This window comes from Neoarius graeffei, chromosome 1 (genome assembly GCF_027579695.1).
Source record: "Neoarius graeffei isolate fNeoGra1 chromosome 1, fNeoGra1.pri, whole genome shotgun sequence".
Lineage (NCBI taxonomy): Eukaryota > Metazoa > Chordata > Actinopteri > Siluriformes > Ariidae > Neoarius > Neoarius graeffei.
In genome coordinates this window covers 66,586,796-66,601,349 of record NC_083569.1, presented here as the reverse complement: position 1 = coordinate 66,601,349, position 14,554 = coordinate 66,586,796, and positions in this window count along the sequence as shown.

Sequence of the window (14,554 nt, the reverse complement as noted above, 5' to 3'; positions counted from 1 at the left end):
GGAGTCTGAATAGGGTGTTGGTAACAACGAGGTTATGCTCAGCACAGAGGCCCAAGATACAGTGGTGCTTGAAAGTTTGTGAACCCTTTAGAATTTTCTACATTTCTGCATAAATATGACCTAAAACATCATCAGATTTTCACACAAGTCCTAAAAGTAGATAAAGAGAACCCAGTTAAACAAATGAGACAAAAATATTATACTTGGTCATTTATTTATTGAGGAAAATGATCTAATATTACATATCTGTGAGGGGCAAAAGTATGTGAATCTTTGCTTTCAGTATCTGGTGTGACCCCCTTGTGCAGCAATAACTGCAACTAAACGTTTATGGTATGGAGCCCATTCCTCCATACAGAACAGCTTCAACTCTGGGATGTTGGTGGGTTTCCTCACATGAACTGCTCACTTCAGGTCCTTCCACAACATTTTGATTGGATTAAGGTCAGGACTTTGACTTGGCCATTCCAAAACATTAACTTTATTCTTCTTTAACCATTCTTTGGTAGAATGACTTGTGTGCTTAGGGTCGTTGTCTTGCTGCATGACCCACCTTCTCATGACCCACCTTCTTTTTCTGCTCCTCCTACTCAAGCGAGTAGGACGCTTCTTTGCTTTGCTTCTGCTTTCTTGATCTTTATTTCTATACTTTCTCATTAAATTTTCACTTTTTTTCTCATTTTATTTTTCATCTTTATAAGCTTTTAATTTAATTTTAATTTAATTTCCACTTTTTTTCCCTTCATCTTTATAAGTTAGTTTTTAATTCAAAATGCCAAGAAGCAAAAAATCCTGCAGAAAATGCATGGAACTAGAACAGAGGATTTCTATTCTGGAATCAAAGATTAATGCTCTGCCAAAGACGGATGAATTAAAAGCGATATCTCAGGAAAGGAGTACAGAAACAGTGGCTGAGAATGCAGAGATTGCACTCCGACAGACCGAGGACATTGTGGATGAACTCACCAATCAAACTGTGCAAAATGTGAGTACAGAAAACTGGCAAAAAATAGGTGGTAAGCCCAAAAATAAAAACAGAAGAGTGATTACTTCAACACCAGCTCGTTCTACAAATTACAATAGGATCTACAATCCTATGGAAAGTCCACAGCCCATAAGGATTCAGAACAAATTTGAATGCCTCAGGGATGTGGAAGAGGATCTTTCAAGTGGACAAACACATAGTAAAAAGAGATCGCACCAAGATCAAAGAGCTGTGAGAAGAGGTAAAAATCAGCTCGTAACACCACCTGATCCCACAACCCTTGTTCTTGGTGATTCCACTGTAAGACAATTAAAAGGTTATGGGATGATTATTTGTTGTCTCCCAAATGCATCCATCTCTGACACCAAAGACAGCATTTTGAAGCTCATGTCCGAGCATAAAACTATTAAAGGTATTGTTGTGCATGTGGGAGCAAATGATGTTTTCAGAGAACAGCTGTTTGTCCAAGATGATTTCAGAAAACTTTTTTCTGAGCTCTATAAGACTGGAATTCAATCTTTTATCAGTGGCCCACTCCCAGCGAGAAGAAGTTTTGCTTTTTCTCGACTCTTCAGTCTTAACACCTGGCTTGGAAAAACTTGTTCTTCATTTGGTATGAACTTCATAGACAATTTTAATCTTTTCTGGAATCGCAGAGAATTTTACAAGTTAAATAGCACTGAACTCAGCTGGATTGGAGCCAAAGTCTTAGCAGACCACTACAAACTTGCAATCTTTTCTCAGCCAGCACCGAGGAAAACAGTTGATAAGATGTCACAGACTGACATAGTTACAAAGCCTAAACAATCATCTTTGCAAGTCGTCATCAAGGACACACAAACATCTGACTTGCAAGACTCCCAACATTCAAGGACAGATGACTCCACTTCTCCTCGGATGGATTTCCCAAATAGCATGAAAAAATTGCTCCCAATGGCTACACTCTCTTTTTCCAGCCCAAATCTGTCACGACAAGCAGTGTACCCAGTTCACCCAGGACTTTCAGCTGGCTACAAATCTTTTTCACCATCCAAAAGATACATGTCATCTCCAATCCTTTCACCCTCAAACCAAATGGAACATTTAGAAAGTCTTGTTTGATGTACTCTGGGTCCCTGAAAATGGGTGTAGTGCTGAAAACCAGCTAGTGCCTATGCCATCCAGCTCTATTCCTGTGTTGATAAGAAACAGAAAACATAGAGCATATTTAACCCTGGGGGTGAACCAATCTAATCTCCTTCCTGTTTTAAAACAACATCAGAGTGCAAAATCTATTTCTAGATTTTCTGTAAAGCTAGCTCTTCTGAATGTTAGATCACTTTTAAATAAGTCATTTTTAATTCATGATCTTATTTGCAAACACAATCTTGATTTTTTGCTTCTAACTGAAACCTGGCTGGATCAAGCAAATAGTGCTTCCACCCTTATTGAAGCAGCTCCCCCAAATTTTAATTTTTTGAATGTTACCCAACAAGGGAAAGGTGGAGGGATCACAAATATATTCAAAGTCTCTTTTCAATGTAAACAATCCTCACTTGGTGATTTTATGTCCTTTGAACACTTATGTGCACTTGTTACATGCTCTTCTAACATATTATTATTAACTATTTATAGGCCTCCGAGACATTCAGCCAAAGTCTTTCTTGAAGAGTTTGGTGAACTGTTATCAGTCATTTGCTTAGAGTTTGATTGTCTTATTATATCTGGGGATTTTAATTTGCATGTTGTTAATACTGATAACATTTATGCCAAAGAACTACTTGCAATTATTGACAACTTCAACCTAGTACAATATGTACAGGGGCCGACCCACTCTCGTGGTCATCCTCTTGACCTCGTCATCACAAAGGGTCTTACTGTTTCTAATACTGTTGTTGACCTGGCCTTATCTGATCATTTCTGTGTTTTCTTTGATGTTTCTATGTCTCCTCACATTCAGAATAGCTCAATGACTATAGGTAGGAGAGTCATAAAAGACAACACATGTGCTCTCTTTGAGCAAGCTCTCTCGCAGAAATGTCAGACTCTGTAGATGATTTACTGGAATTTTTTAATTTAAATATGACCCAAATTATGGATGATATTGCTCCATTCAAAATAAAAAGAGTCAATGTGTAATACTCCCTACGTGTGGGTGGAGCACTGAGGACGGCAGGACAGAGATCAGGTTTGCAAAATGGCTTTATTGCCACACTTTTCAGTGAACAATCTTATATTGGCTAGACAGACACACACAGCCAGCGCCTAGTCCGGAGATCAGCTCCTCTGCTCTCACTCTCCCTCCTTAAATAGGGCGCTGTCACTGGGAAGACACACACAAACACAGGTTAATTGTTCTCAGGTGTCGTGATTCTGCCACTTACCTTCCCTGACTCCGCCCTCCTGTCACAGACCGGTGCTTGACCACGCCCCCGCTGCCACATACCCCCACCGCCCGACTCAGGCCGGGCGGCCGTCCGGCCTGCAGCCGACTCCCCCCCCCCTTGACGGGAGAGGAAGTCCGCCATGACCATCTGCGCCCCCGGCCTGTGGACCACCTTGAAATTAAAGGGTTGGAGTGCCAGATACCAACGGGTGATCCGCGCGTTGGCATCTTTCATGCGGTGGAGCCACTGGAGGGGCGCGTGGTCCGAACAGAGGGTGAAAGGGCGCCCCAGTAGGTAGTACCGGAGGGCGAGAACCGCCCACTTGATGGCCAGACACTCCTTCTCTATGGTGCTGTAGCGCCCCTCACGCACCGACAGCTTCCTGCTGATATACAGGACAGGGCGGTCCTCCCCCTCCACCTCCTGGGACAAAACCGCCCCCAGCCCCCTGTCCGACGCATCGGTCTGCAACACAAAGGGGAGAGAAAAGTCAGGGGAGTGTAGAAGTGGCCCCCCACACAGTGCAGCCTTTACCTCTGAGAAAGCCCGCTGGCACTGCTCCGTCCACTGGACCGGATCTGGTGCCCCCTTTTTAGTGAGATCAGTCAGCGGGCTGGTGACGTCCGAATAATTAGGTATAAACCTACGATAATAGCCAGCCAGCCCCAGGAACTGTCTCACCCCCTTTTTGGTCTTGGGCCTCGGGCAGGCCGCAATTGCTGCCGTCTTATTAATTTGGGGACGCACCTGCCCGTTGCGCAAATGGAAGCCCAGGTACCGTACTTCCACCCGCCCAATCGCACACTTCTTTGGGTTGGCTGTGAGCCCCGCTCGCCTCAGCGACCTAAGGACGGCCCTCAGATGTTCAAGGTGCCGCTGCCAGTCATTGCTATAGATGATGATGTCATCTAAATATGCTGCCGCATACGTGGCGTGAGGGCGGAGGACTCTGTCCATCAGCCGCTGAAATGTCGCAGGCGGCCCAAACAGCCCAAACGGAAGGGTGACGAATTGGTGTAAACCAAACGGTGTGGAAAAGGCCGTTTTTTCTCGGGATAGTGGAGTCAAGGGGATCTGCCAATATCCCTTCATCAAATCCAGTGTCGAATAAAATCGAGCAGTGCCGAGTCGATCGAGCAGCTCATCAATACGAGGCATTGGGTACGTGTCAAATTTAGACACCGCGTTGACTTTTCTATAGTCCACACAGAACCGGACCGACCCGTCGGCCTTGGGTACCAAGACCACCGGGCTGCTCCAGTCACTGTGGGACTCCTCGACGATGCCCATTTCGAGCATGGTCTGAAGTTCTTCCCGAACCACCTTTTTTTTGTGTTCGGGTAGCCTGTAAGGGCGGCTACGCACTACCACCCCCGGGGGTGTCTCTATGTGGTGCTCTATGAGGTTAGTGCGACCGGGCAGGGGCGAGAACACATCCGAAAACTCGGTCTGCAACTGGGCGACCTCCGTGAGTTGGGTCGGGGAGAGGTGGTCTCCACAGGGGACCGGAGAGGTACGTGATGCCAATGTTCCTTTTTGAACCTCCGGCCCCAGCTCCGCCTTCTCCGGAACTACCGACACCAACGCCACGGGGACCTCCTCATTCCAGAGTTTAAGCAGATTGAGGTGGTAAATCTGTAGCGCCCCACCCCTGTCCGTTCGCCTCACCTCATAGTCGACATCCCCGACTCGCCGTGTGACCTCAAAGGGTCCTTGCCACTTGGCGATCAATTTGGAGCTCGACATGGGCAACAGTACGAGTACCTTATCTCCCGGAGTGAACTCTCTAAGGCGCGTACCCTTGTTGTACAGGCGGGCTTGCCGTTCCTGGGCCTGCCGCAAATTCTCCTGAGTTAGGTGGGTGAGCGTGTGGAGTTTTGCGCGCAGGTCCATAACGTACTGAATTTCATTCTTACTTTGTGAAGGTCCCTCCTCCCAATTTTCCCGCAGCACGTCCAGGATGCCGCGCGGCTTACGCCCATATAATAATTCGAACGGGGAGAACCCCGTGGAGGCTTGGGGGACCTCTCGCACTGAGAACAGCAAGGGTTCGAGCCACTTATCCCAATTACGTGCGTCCTCACTTACGAATTTTTTAATAATATTTTTGAGGGTGCGGTTGAATCGTTCTACCAAACCGTCCGTTTGTGGGTGATACACGCTGGTGCGGATCGGCTTAATCCCCAATAACCCATACAGTTCGCGCAGTGTTCGTGACATAAACGTAGTGCCTTGATCAGTCAGAATCTCTTTCGGGATTCCAACTCGGGAGATGACGCGGAAGAGTGCCTCTGCAATACTGCGTGCTGAGATATTGCGCAGAGGCACTGCTTCCGGGTATCGCGTTGCATAGTCCACCAGAACTAATATAAAGTGGTACCCTCGTGCTGACCGATCTAATGGCCCGACGAGATCCATCCCAATTCTCTCAAACGGGGTCTCGATTAACGGTAGAGGGCGCAAAGGCGCTTTTGGAATGGCCGCTGGTTTTACTAACTGGCATTCGCGGCATGCCGTACACCACCTACGGACATCGCCGCGAATCCCCGGCCAATAGAATCGGGCCATTATTCGGGCTAGTGTTTTATCCTGCCCCAAGTGTCCAGCCATGGGATTAAAGTGAGCCGCCTGGAATACCAATTCCCGGCGGCTTTTCGGAATTAAAAGCTGCGTGACTCGCTCTTTAGTTTGAGTGTCCTGCGTCACTCGGTATAATCTATCCTTCATAATAGCGAAGTAGGGGAAGGACGGGGTGGCGTTCGGCTGGAGCGTTTGACCATCGATTACTCTCACTTGGTCAAACGCATGCCGCAGAGTCTCGTCTCGCGACTGCTCTAATGGGAAATCCGCGAGGGATTCCCCAATAGAGAGAGGAGGAGCCGGCAGCTCCTCACTCTGACGCGGAGATGACGTAGACGGCTCTGTGACAGCTGCTCCCACCAAAGCGACACCGGGACCTCCCCCTGTCAAATGGCAGGACCCACTCTCTACTAGGCGTGTCATTAAACCCCGAAATCCCGGCCAATCAGTCCCCAAAATTAAAGAGTGGGTAAGGCGAGGATTAACCGCCGCCTTCACTATAAATTTTTCCCCTCTGAAAATAATGTGGACCGACACCAAAGGGTAGCTGTGAACATCCCCGTGCACACATAACACCTTCACCCCTTGTGCTCCCCCCAATGCCTCGTTTTGAACCAGGCTTTGGCGAATTGAGGTCTGATTACAACCAGAATCCACCAATGCCTGATATGTAGCCCCTTGGATACTCACCGGTATGCGATATGCTCCGGCCCAATCGAGGACGGCCTCTGGCGCGTCGGGGATCCGAACCACCGCGCCCACTTCCATTGCTGTGCACTGCTGATGAAGGTGGCCCAGCTCCCCGAAGCGCCAGCAAACCGGCCCGGGCTTTCCCTCTGCACCGGTGATCTGGGGCTCACTCACCTGAGGTGGGGGAGAGACAGACACAGAAGGGAGAAACGGGAGGGCACCACGGGTGCGGCGGGCCGGCTGGGGTGGAGCCGGCCCCCGCCTCCGCGGTGGGGGAATGGGGCGAGGACGGGACACAGGAGGAGAGGGAGAGAGAGAGAGAGAAGAGGAGAGAAGAGACGATGCCATCTGCTGTCCTGCCGCCGGGACAGCCGCCAGATGATCCTCCGCCAGCTCGACTGCCTGATCCAGCGACGCCGGGCGGTGGCACTGGACCCACTCCGCGGTTCCGGCTGGTAAGCGGGCGACGAACTGTTCCAGTACCACCTGGTCGACGATTCCCTCGGCGTCGCGATTGTTGGCCCTCAGCCACTGCCAGCAGGCGTCCTGGAGCTGCTGGCCGAACGCGAACGGCCGGCCAACTTCCTCCAGTCGCAGCGCGCGGAAGCGCTGGCGCTGTTGCTCTGGGGTGCGCCCCATGCGCTGGAGGACGGCCCGGCGGAGGTCCGCGTAGGCCAGCCGGCGGTCGGCGGGGAGCTGTAGCGCGGCCAGCTGTGCCTCTCCCGTGAGCAGGGGGAGGAGGCGCGCCGCGCGCTGCTCCATCGGCCACCCCGAGGCTTCGGCGACCTGTTCGAACAACGTGATGAACGCCTCGGGTTCGTCCTGCGGGCCCATCTTGGTGACGATGAGGGGAGACGGGCCCGCGGCCAGAGCGCTGGTGGACCCCGCCGACGCGAGGAGATGCCAGAACGCCTCGCAGTCTTCCTGCTGGGCCAGCACCAGGGCTTCGAAGCGCTGCTCCTGCTCCTTTTGGAGCGTGACGAGTGCCTGGTGCTGGCTTTGCTGAGCCGTGGCGAGGGCGTGGACCAGATCGTCGAACGGGGAGGATTCCATGGGGCTGCTGATTTGGTGCTCCACGTCCCGGGTTTCGGCACCACTGTAATACTCCCTACGTGTGGGTGGAGCACTGAGGACGGCAGGACAGAGATCAGGTTTGCAAAATGGCTTTATTGCCACACTTTTCAGTGAACAATCTTATATTGGCTAGACAGACACACACAGCCAGCGCCTAGTCCGGAGATCAGCTCCTCTGCTCTCACTCTCCCTCCTTAAATAGGGCGCTGTCACTGGGAAGACACACACAAACACAGGTTAATTGTTCTCAGGTGTCGTGATTCTGCCACTTACCTTCCCTGACTCCGCCCTCCTGTCACAGACCGGTGCTTGACCACGCCCCCGCTGCCACACAATGATAAGCAGAAAGCACCATGGAAGCAGTACCTGGCTGTTAAACTGCTAAAGAGAGAATGTAGAAAGACTGAAAGAAAATGGCGCAAATCTAAACTTCACATTCATTATCAAATCCATAAGGAGATGCTTTGTAATTATATTTATGAAATTCGTAAAGCAAGACAGTCTTTCTTCTCTAACATCATCAGCAGGAATATGAACAATGCCCGTGTGCTATTTTCAACAGTAGAGAAGCTAACTAATCCCCCACCACAATTAGCACCTGAACTTCTCTCAGTTAATAAATGCAATGAGTTTGCATCCTTTTTCAAAGGTAAAATTGATAAAATATGGCAGAATATTCCTCATAATATATCTCAGTTGCAAAAAATTGAAAAACTGCAATCATCAATGACACAGATAGATAACTTCAACACAATGTCAGAATTTTGTTTAATTGATTATGAGACTCTTGAAAAAACTGTGCAAAATCTCAGTTCCTCAACATCTGAATTGGACATTCTGCCCACCATCTTTTTTAAGTCTGTTCTTCATCTTATAATTACAGATGTGCTTCAAATTATAAATACATCCCTGGAGACTGGCGTTGTTCCTGTGTCCCTAAAAAAAGCCGTTGTAAAGCCCCTTCTTAAAAAAAATAATCTGGATCCTTCAGTATTAAGTAACTACAGGCCAATATCAAATCTACCATTCATTGGGAAAATCCTTGAAAAAATTGTCTTCAATCAATTAACTGCCTTCTTGATAGCAAACAGCCATTTTGATCATTTTCAGTCAGGATTTCGTGCCAATCATAGCACTGAAACAGCGCTGATTAAAGTTATAAATGACATACGTCTTAATACTGATGCAGGCAAAACATCGGTCCTGGTATTACTGGACCTCAGTGCAGCTTTTGATACTATTGATCACAACATACTGCTATATCGACTTGAACACTGGGTTGGATTGACTGGTAAAGTTATCAATTGGTTAAATTCGTACTTAAAAGATAGAAGCTTCTCTGTTACCCTGGGAAATTGTTCCTCAACGTCAATGTCCTTGACCTGTGGTGTCCCCCAGGGGTCGATTCTTGGACCATTACTTTTCAACCTTTATATGCTCCCACTTGGGCAAATTATCAATAAAAATTCAATTTTGTATCATTGCTATGCAGATGACACCCAAATTTATTTCGCTCTATCACCTAATGATTATGCCCCCCTTGAATGTCTCTACCAGTGTATCGATCAAATCAATAGCTGGATGTCACAAAATTTTCTTCAGCTGAACACAGATAAAACAGAAGTGATTCTATTTGGAAAAAAGATGAAAGACTCAGGATTACCACTATTCTTGACACAAAAGGGATGAAAACTAAAGAAATGTTTAAAAATCTTGGTGTTTTCATTGACAGCGAGCTAAACTTTGACAGTCACATGAAAGCAATCACTAAAACGGCATTTTATCACCTAAAAAAAATTTCCAAACTAAGAGGACTTGTGTCAAAAATGATCTGGAAAAACTAATACATGCCTTCATCTCTACTAGGGTTGATTACTGCAATGGCCTTTTCACAGGCCTGCCAAAAAAGACCATCAAACGACTTCAGCTGGTTCAAAATGCAGCGGCTAGGGTTCTCACATGAACAAAAAGAACAGAGCACATTACTCCAATTCTAAGGTCCCTTCACTGGCTTCCAGTAAGCTACAGAATTGACTTTAAAGTATTGCTGCTGGTGTACAAATCTCTAAATGGTACAGGGCCCAATTACCTCTCTGATGTGTTGCAGAGGCCTAACCCAATCAGATCTACCAGATCAAAACAGAAAAATTTACTATTAAAACCAGTTGTTAAAACAAAGTGTGGTGAAGCAGCTTTTAGCTACTATGCAGTACAGCTATGGAACCAACTGCCAGAGGACATTAAAATGCTCCTGCTGTTGGCAGTTTTAAATCTAGTTTAAAGACCAAGCTGTTTTCAGATGCTTTCTGTTAAATAATTTAATATTGTCTTCTTTTTTTTATAATTTTTATTTTCTTTGCATGTTTTAAATTTACTTTAATTTTAACTTTATTCTATTTTATTCTTTGTTCTATTCTGCTTGTTTTTTTCTCCTCCTATTTCTACTTTATTTTATTATTTTATTTCTACTATTGTTTAAATTCCTATTATTTTTTTAATTATTTTAATTCTTTTAATTAATTTAGAATTAAAATAAAATTATTTTATGTAATTTTACTTCTCTGTTGTTTACTGTTTTTGTTTTTACTTCTGTAAAGCACATTGAACTGCCATTGTGTATGAAATGTGCTATATAAATAAACTTGCCTTGCCTTGCCTTGAGATTCAGTTCATGGACAGATGTCCTGACATTTTCCTTTAGAATTCGCTGGTATAATTCAGAATTCATTGTTCCATCAATGATGGCAAGCCGTCCTGGCCCAGATGCAGCAAAACAGGCCCAAACCATGATACTACCACCACCATGTTTCACAGATGGGATAAGGTTCTTATGCTGGAATGCAGTGTTTTCCTTGCTCCAAACATAACACTTCTCATTTAAACCAAAAAGTTCCATTTTGGACTCATCCATCCACAAAACATTTTTCCAATAGCCTTCTGGCTTGTCCACATGATCTTTAGCAAACTGCAGATGAGCAGCAATGTTCTTTTTGGAGAGCAGTGGTTTTCTCCTTGCAACCCTGCCATGCACACCACTGTTGTTCAGTGTTCTCCTGATGGTGAACTCATGAACATTAACATTAGCCAATGTGAGAGAGGCCTTCAGTTCCTCTAGTCACCCTGGGGTCCTTTGTGACCTCGCCGACTATTACACGCCTTGCTCTTGAAGTGATCTTTGTTGGTCGACCACTCCTGGGGAGGGTAACAATGGTCTTGAATTTCCTCCATTTGTACACAATCTGTCTGACTGTGGATTGGTGGAGTCCAAACTCTTTAGAGATGGTTTTGTAACCTTTTCCAGCCTGATGAGCATCAACAACGCTTTTTCTGAGGTCCTCAGAAATCTCCTTTGTTCGTGCCATGATACACTTCCACAAACACGTGTTGTGAAGATCAGACTTTGATAGATCCCTGTTCTTTAAATAAAACAGGGTGCCCACTCACACCTGATTGTCATCCCATTGATTGAAAACACCTGACTCTAATTTCACCTTCAAATTAACTGCTAATCCTAGAGGTTCACATACTTTTGCCACTCACAGATATGGAATATTGGATCATTTTCCTCAATAAATCAAATCAAAATCAAATCAAATCAAGTTTATTTGTACAGCGCTTTTAACAATAAACATTGTCGCAAAGCAGCTTTACAGAATTTGAACGACTTAAAACATGAGCTAATTTATCCCTAATCTATCCCCAATGAGCAAGCCTGTGGCGACGGTGGCAAGGAAAAACTCCCTCAGACGACATGAGGAAGAAACCTCGAGAGGAACCAGACTCAAAAGGGAACCCATCCTCATTTGGGCAACAACAGACAGCCTGACTATAATATTAACAGTTTTAACAGATATAACCCTCAACTGTCCTCATGGGGCCGTCCTTCACAGGAGTGGGGCGATAAAACTCCGACCAGACACAGGGCACCAGGATGGATCAAGCAGGTCCGAGGGGCAGAAGAGGCCAGCATCTCAATCCCAGGATCAACATGTAACTCAGAGGGACAGATGGGGGGGGGGGGGGAAGAGAGAGAGAGAAAGAAAACACGTTGTTAGGTATGCCCTAAAAATGACAAGTATTAAATCTGTGTGGTAGGCTCGCAGAGACGAGAGTCTTTACATCAGGCATAACACACAATGGCATGTTAATATGGTAAAAAATATATCATGACCTGCTCTGGCTGGATGCTTGATTGGGTGATGGGAGCACACTCCTCAGCAATGATGAGATGCAGATGGGACCCTTAGGGCTGGCCAAGACAATTCAGTTACATTTCACCGGGTCTGGGACATGCGACAGAATGTCTGACGGCCGATTCCCTGCAGGCTACGATAGCCAGTCGAGGTCCCCACCGTCTCCACCAAAAGATTTCCTGTTGACTCCATGTAACTCAGAGGGACAGATTTGGGGTGGGGGGGAGAGAAAGAAAACACAGGTGGTTAGGTATGCCCAATGTCACCTGAATAAGTAGGAACAGTATACATATTGCACCGAGTACAAGCAGGGACTCCGGCAACTAACTATGACAGCATAACTAAAAGGAGAGAGCCAGAAGGTAACACAGGCATGAGGGAGCCCCGGGACATAAAGCAGCCAGCCACTACACCGTCAACAAACTCGAGTGAGCAAGCGAGTGGGGACTGACAGCATCCATACATCCCAGTTTACCAAAACACTCTATGTCTGAGGACCCTCCAGATCTACTCCTTTACCTCATAAACACCATTAACAAAAGGCTTGACTAAACAGATATGTTTTCAGCCTAGACTTAAATGCTGAGACTGTGTCTGATTCCCGAACATTACTTGGAAGGCTGTTCCATAACAGTGGGGCTTTGTAAGAAAAGGATCTGCCCCCTGATGTAGCCTTCACTATACGAGGTACCAGCAGATAGCCTGCACCTTTTGATCTAAGTAGGCGTGGCGGGTCATAGAGGAGCAGAAGTTCACTCAGGTACTGTGGTGCGAGACCATTTAGTGCTTTAAAGGTCAATAGTAGTATTTTATAATCAATACGAAATTTGATTGGGAGCCAATGCAGTGTGGATAAGACAGGCGTGATGTGGTCATATTTTCTAGTTCTAGTAAGGACTCTTGCTGCGGCATTTTGAACTAACTGGAGCTTGTTTATGCACTTATTGGAACATCCAGACAGTAAGGCATTACAATAATCCAACCTGGAGGTAACGAAAGCATGGACTAGTTTTTCTGCATCATGCAATGACATTAAATTTCTTATCTTTGCAATATTTCTGAGATGAAAGAAAGCTATCCGGGTGATGTTATCAATGTGAGTTTCGAATGAAAGACTGGGGTCAATAATCACTCCGAGGTCTTTTACTGCTGCACGTGAAGAAACAGAAAGGCCATCCAGAGTTACTGTGTAATCAGAACACTTACTTCTAGCTGTATGTGGTCCTAGCACAAGTACTTCAGTCTTGTCAGAGTTAAGCAGAAGGAAATTTATAAGCATCCAGTGTCTAATGTCCTTAACACATTCCTCAATTTTATTAAGCTGGTGTCTCTCATCAGGTTTTGCAGAGACATACAACTGTGTGTCATCAGCATAACAGTGGAAACTAATACAATGTTTATGAATAATATCGCCCAGAGGTAACATATATAGAGAAAAAAGCAGTGGACCCAAGACTTTTGTGGAACACCAAACTTTACCTCAGTACGTCTAGAAATATCACCATTTATATCAACATACTGATAACGATCAGTTAGATAAGACCTGAGCCAGGAGAGGGCCATTCCCTTAACTCCCACAACATTTTCTAGTCTATCCAGAAGAATGGAATGATGAATGGTATCAAATGCTGCACTAAGGTCAAGCAACACAAGTAGCGAGACACAGCCCTGATCAGACGCCAACAGTAGGTCGTTTACTACTTTAACCAGTGCTGTCTCTGTGCTATGATGAGGTCTAAATCCTGACTGATACATTTCATGGATGTTATTCCTATGTAAATATGACCATAACTGCTGTGCCACAGCTTTTTCAAGGATCTTGGAGATAAAGGGGAGGTTTGATATTGGCCGATAATTGGACAGCTGACAGGGATCAAGGTCAGGTTTTTTAATCAGGGGTTTGATAACTGCTAGTTTAAAGGATTTGGGTACATAGCCAATCATAAGAGAAGAATTTATTATTTTTAGAAGCGGTTCAATTACTCCAGGCATTATCTGTTTGAATAGATGTGTCGGTAAGGGATCTAGTACGCAAGTTGAGGCTTCTGATGTAGAGATTAATGAAAGTAATTCAGTTTCTTTTAGGGGAGTAAAACATTCTAACTGATGATCTGATACAGTTATATTGTTAACTACAAGGTCACTTTCATTGTCTAACCTTAAATTAGTAGTTTGAATTTTTTGTCGGATATTCTCAATTTTGTCATTAAAAAAATTCATGAAGTCGTTGCTACTACATACTGCAGGTGTGCATATGTTGATAGTGGACTTATTCCTGGTTAATTTTGCTACAGTATTAAATAGGAATCTAGGATTATTTTTGTTATCTTCTATTAGGGGGCGGCACGGTGGTGTAGTGGTTAGCGCTGTCGCCTCACAGCAAGAAGGTCCTGGGTTCAAGCCCCGGGGCCGGCGAGGGCCTTTCTGTGCGGAGTTTGCATGTTCTCCCCGTGTCCGCGTGGGTTTCCTCCGGGTGCTCCGGTTTCCCCCACAGTCCAAAGACATGCAGGTTAGGTTAACTGGTGACTCTAAATTGACCGTAGGTGTGAATGTGAGTGTGAATGGTTGTCTGTGTCTATGTGTCAGCCCTGTGATGACCTGGCGACTTGTCCAGGGTGTACCCCGCCTTTCGCCCGTAGTCAGCTGGGATAGGCTCCAGCTTGCCT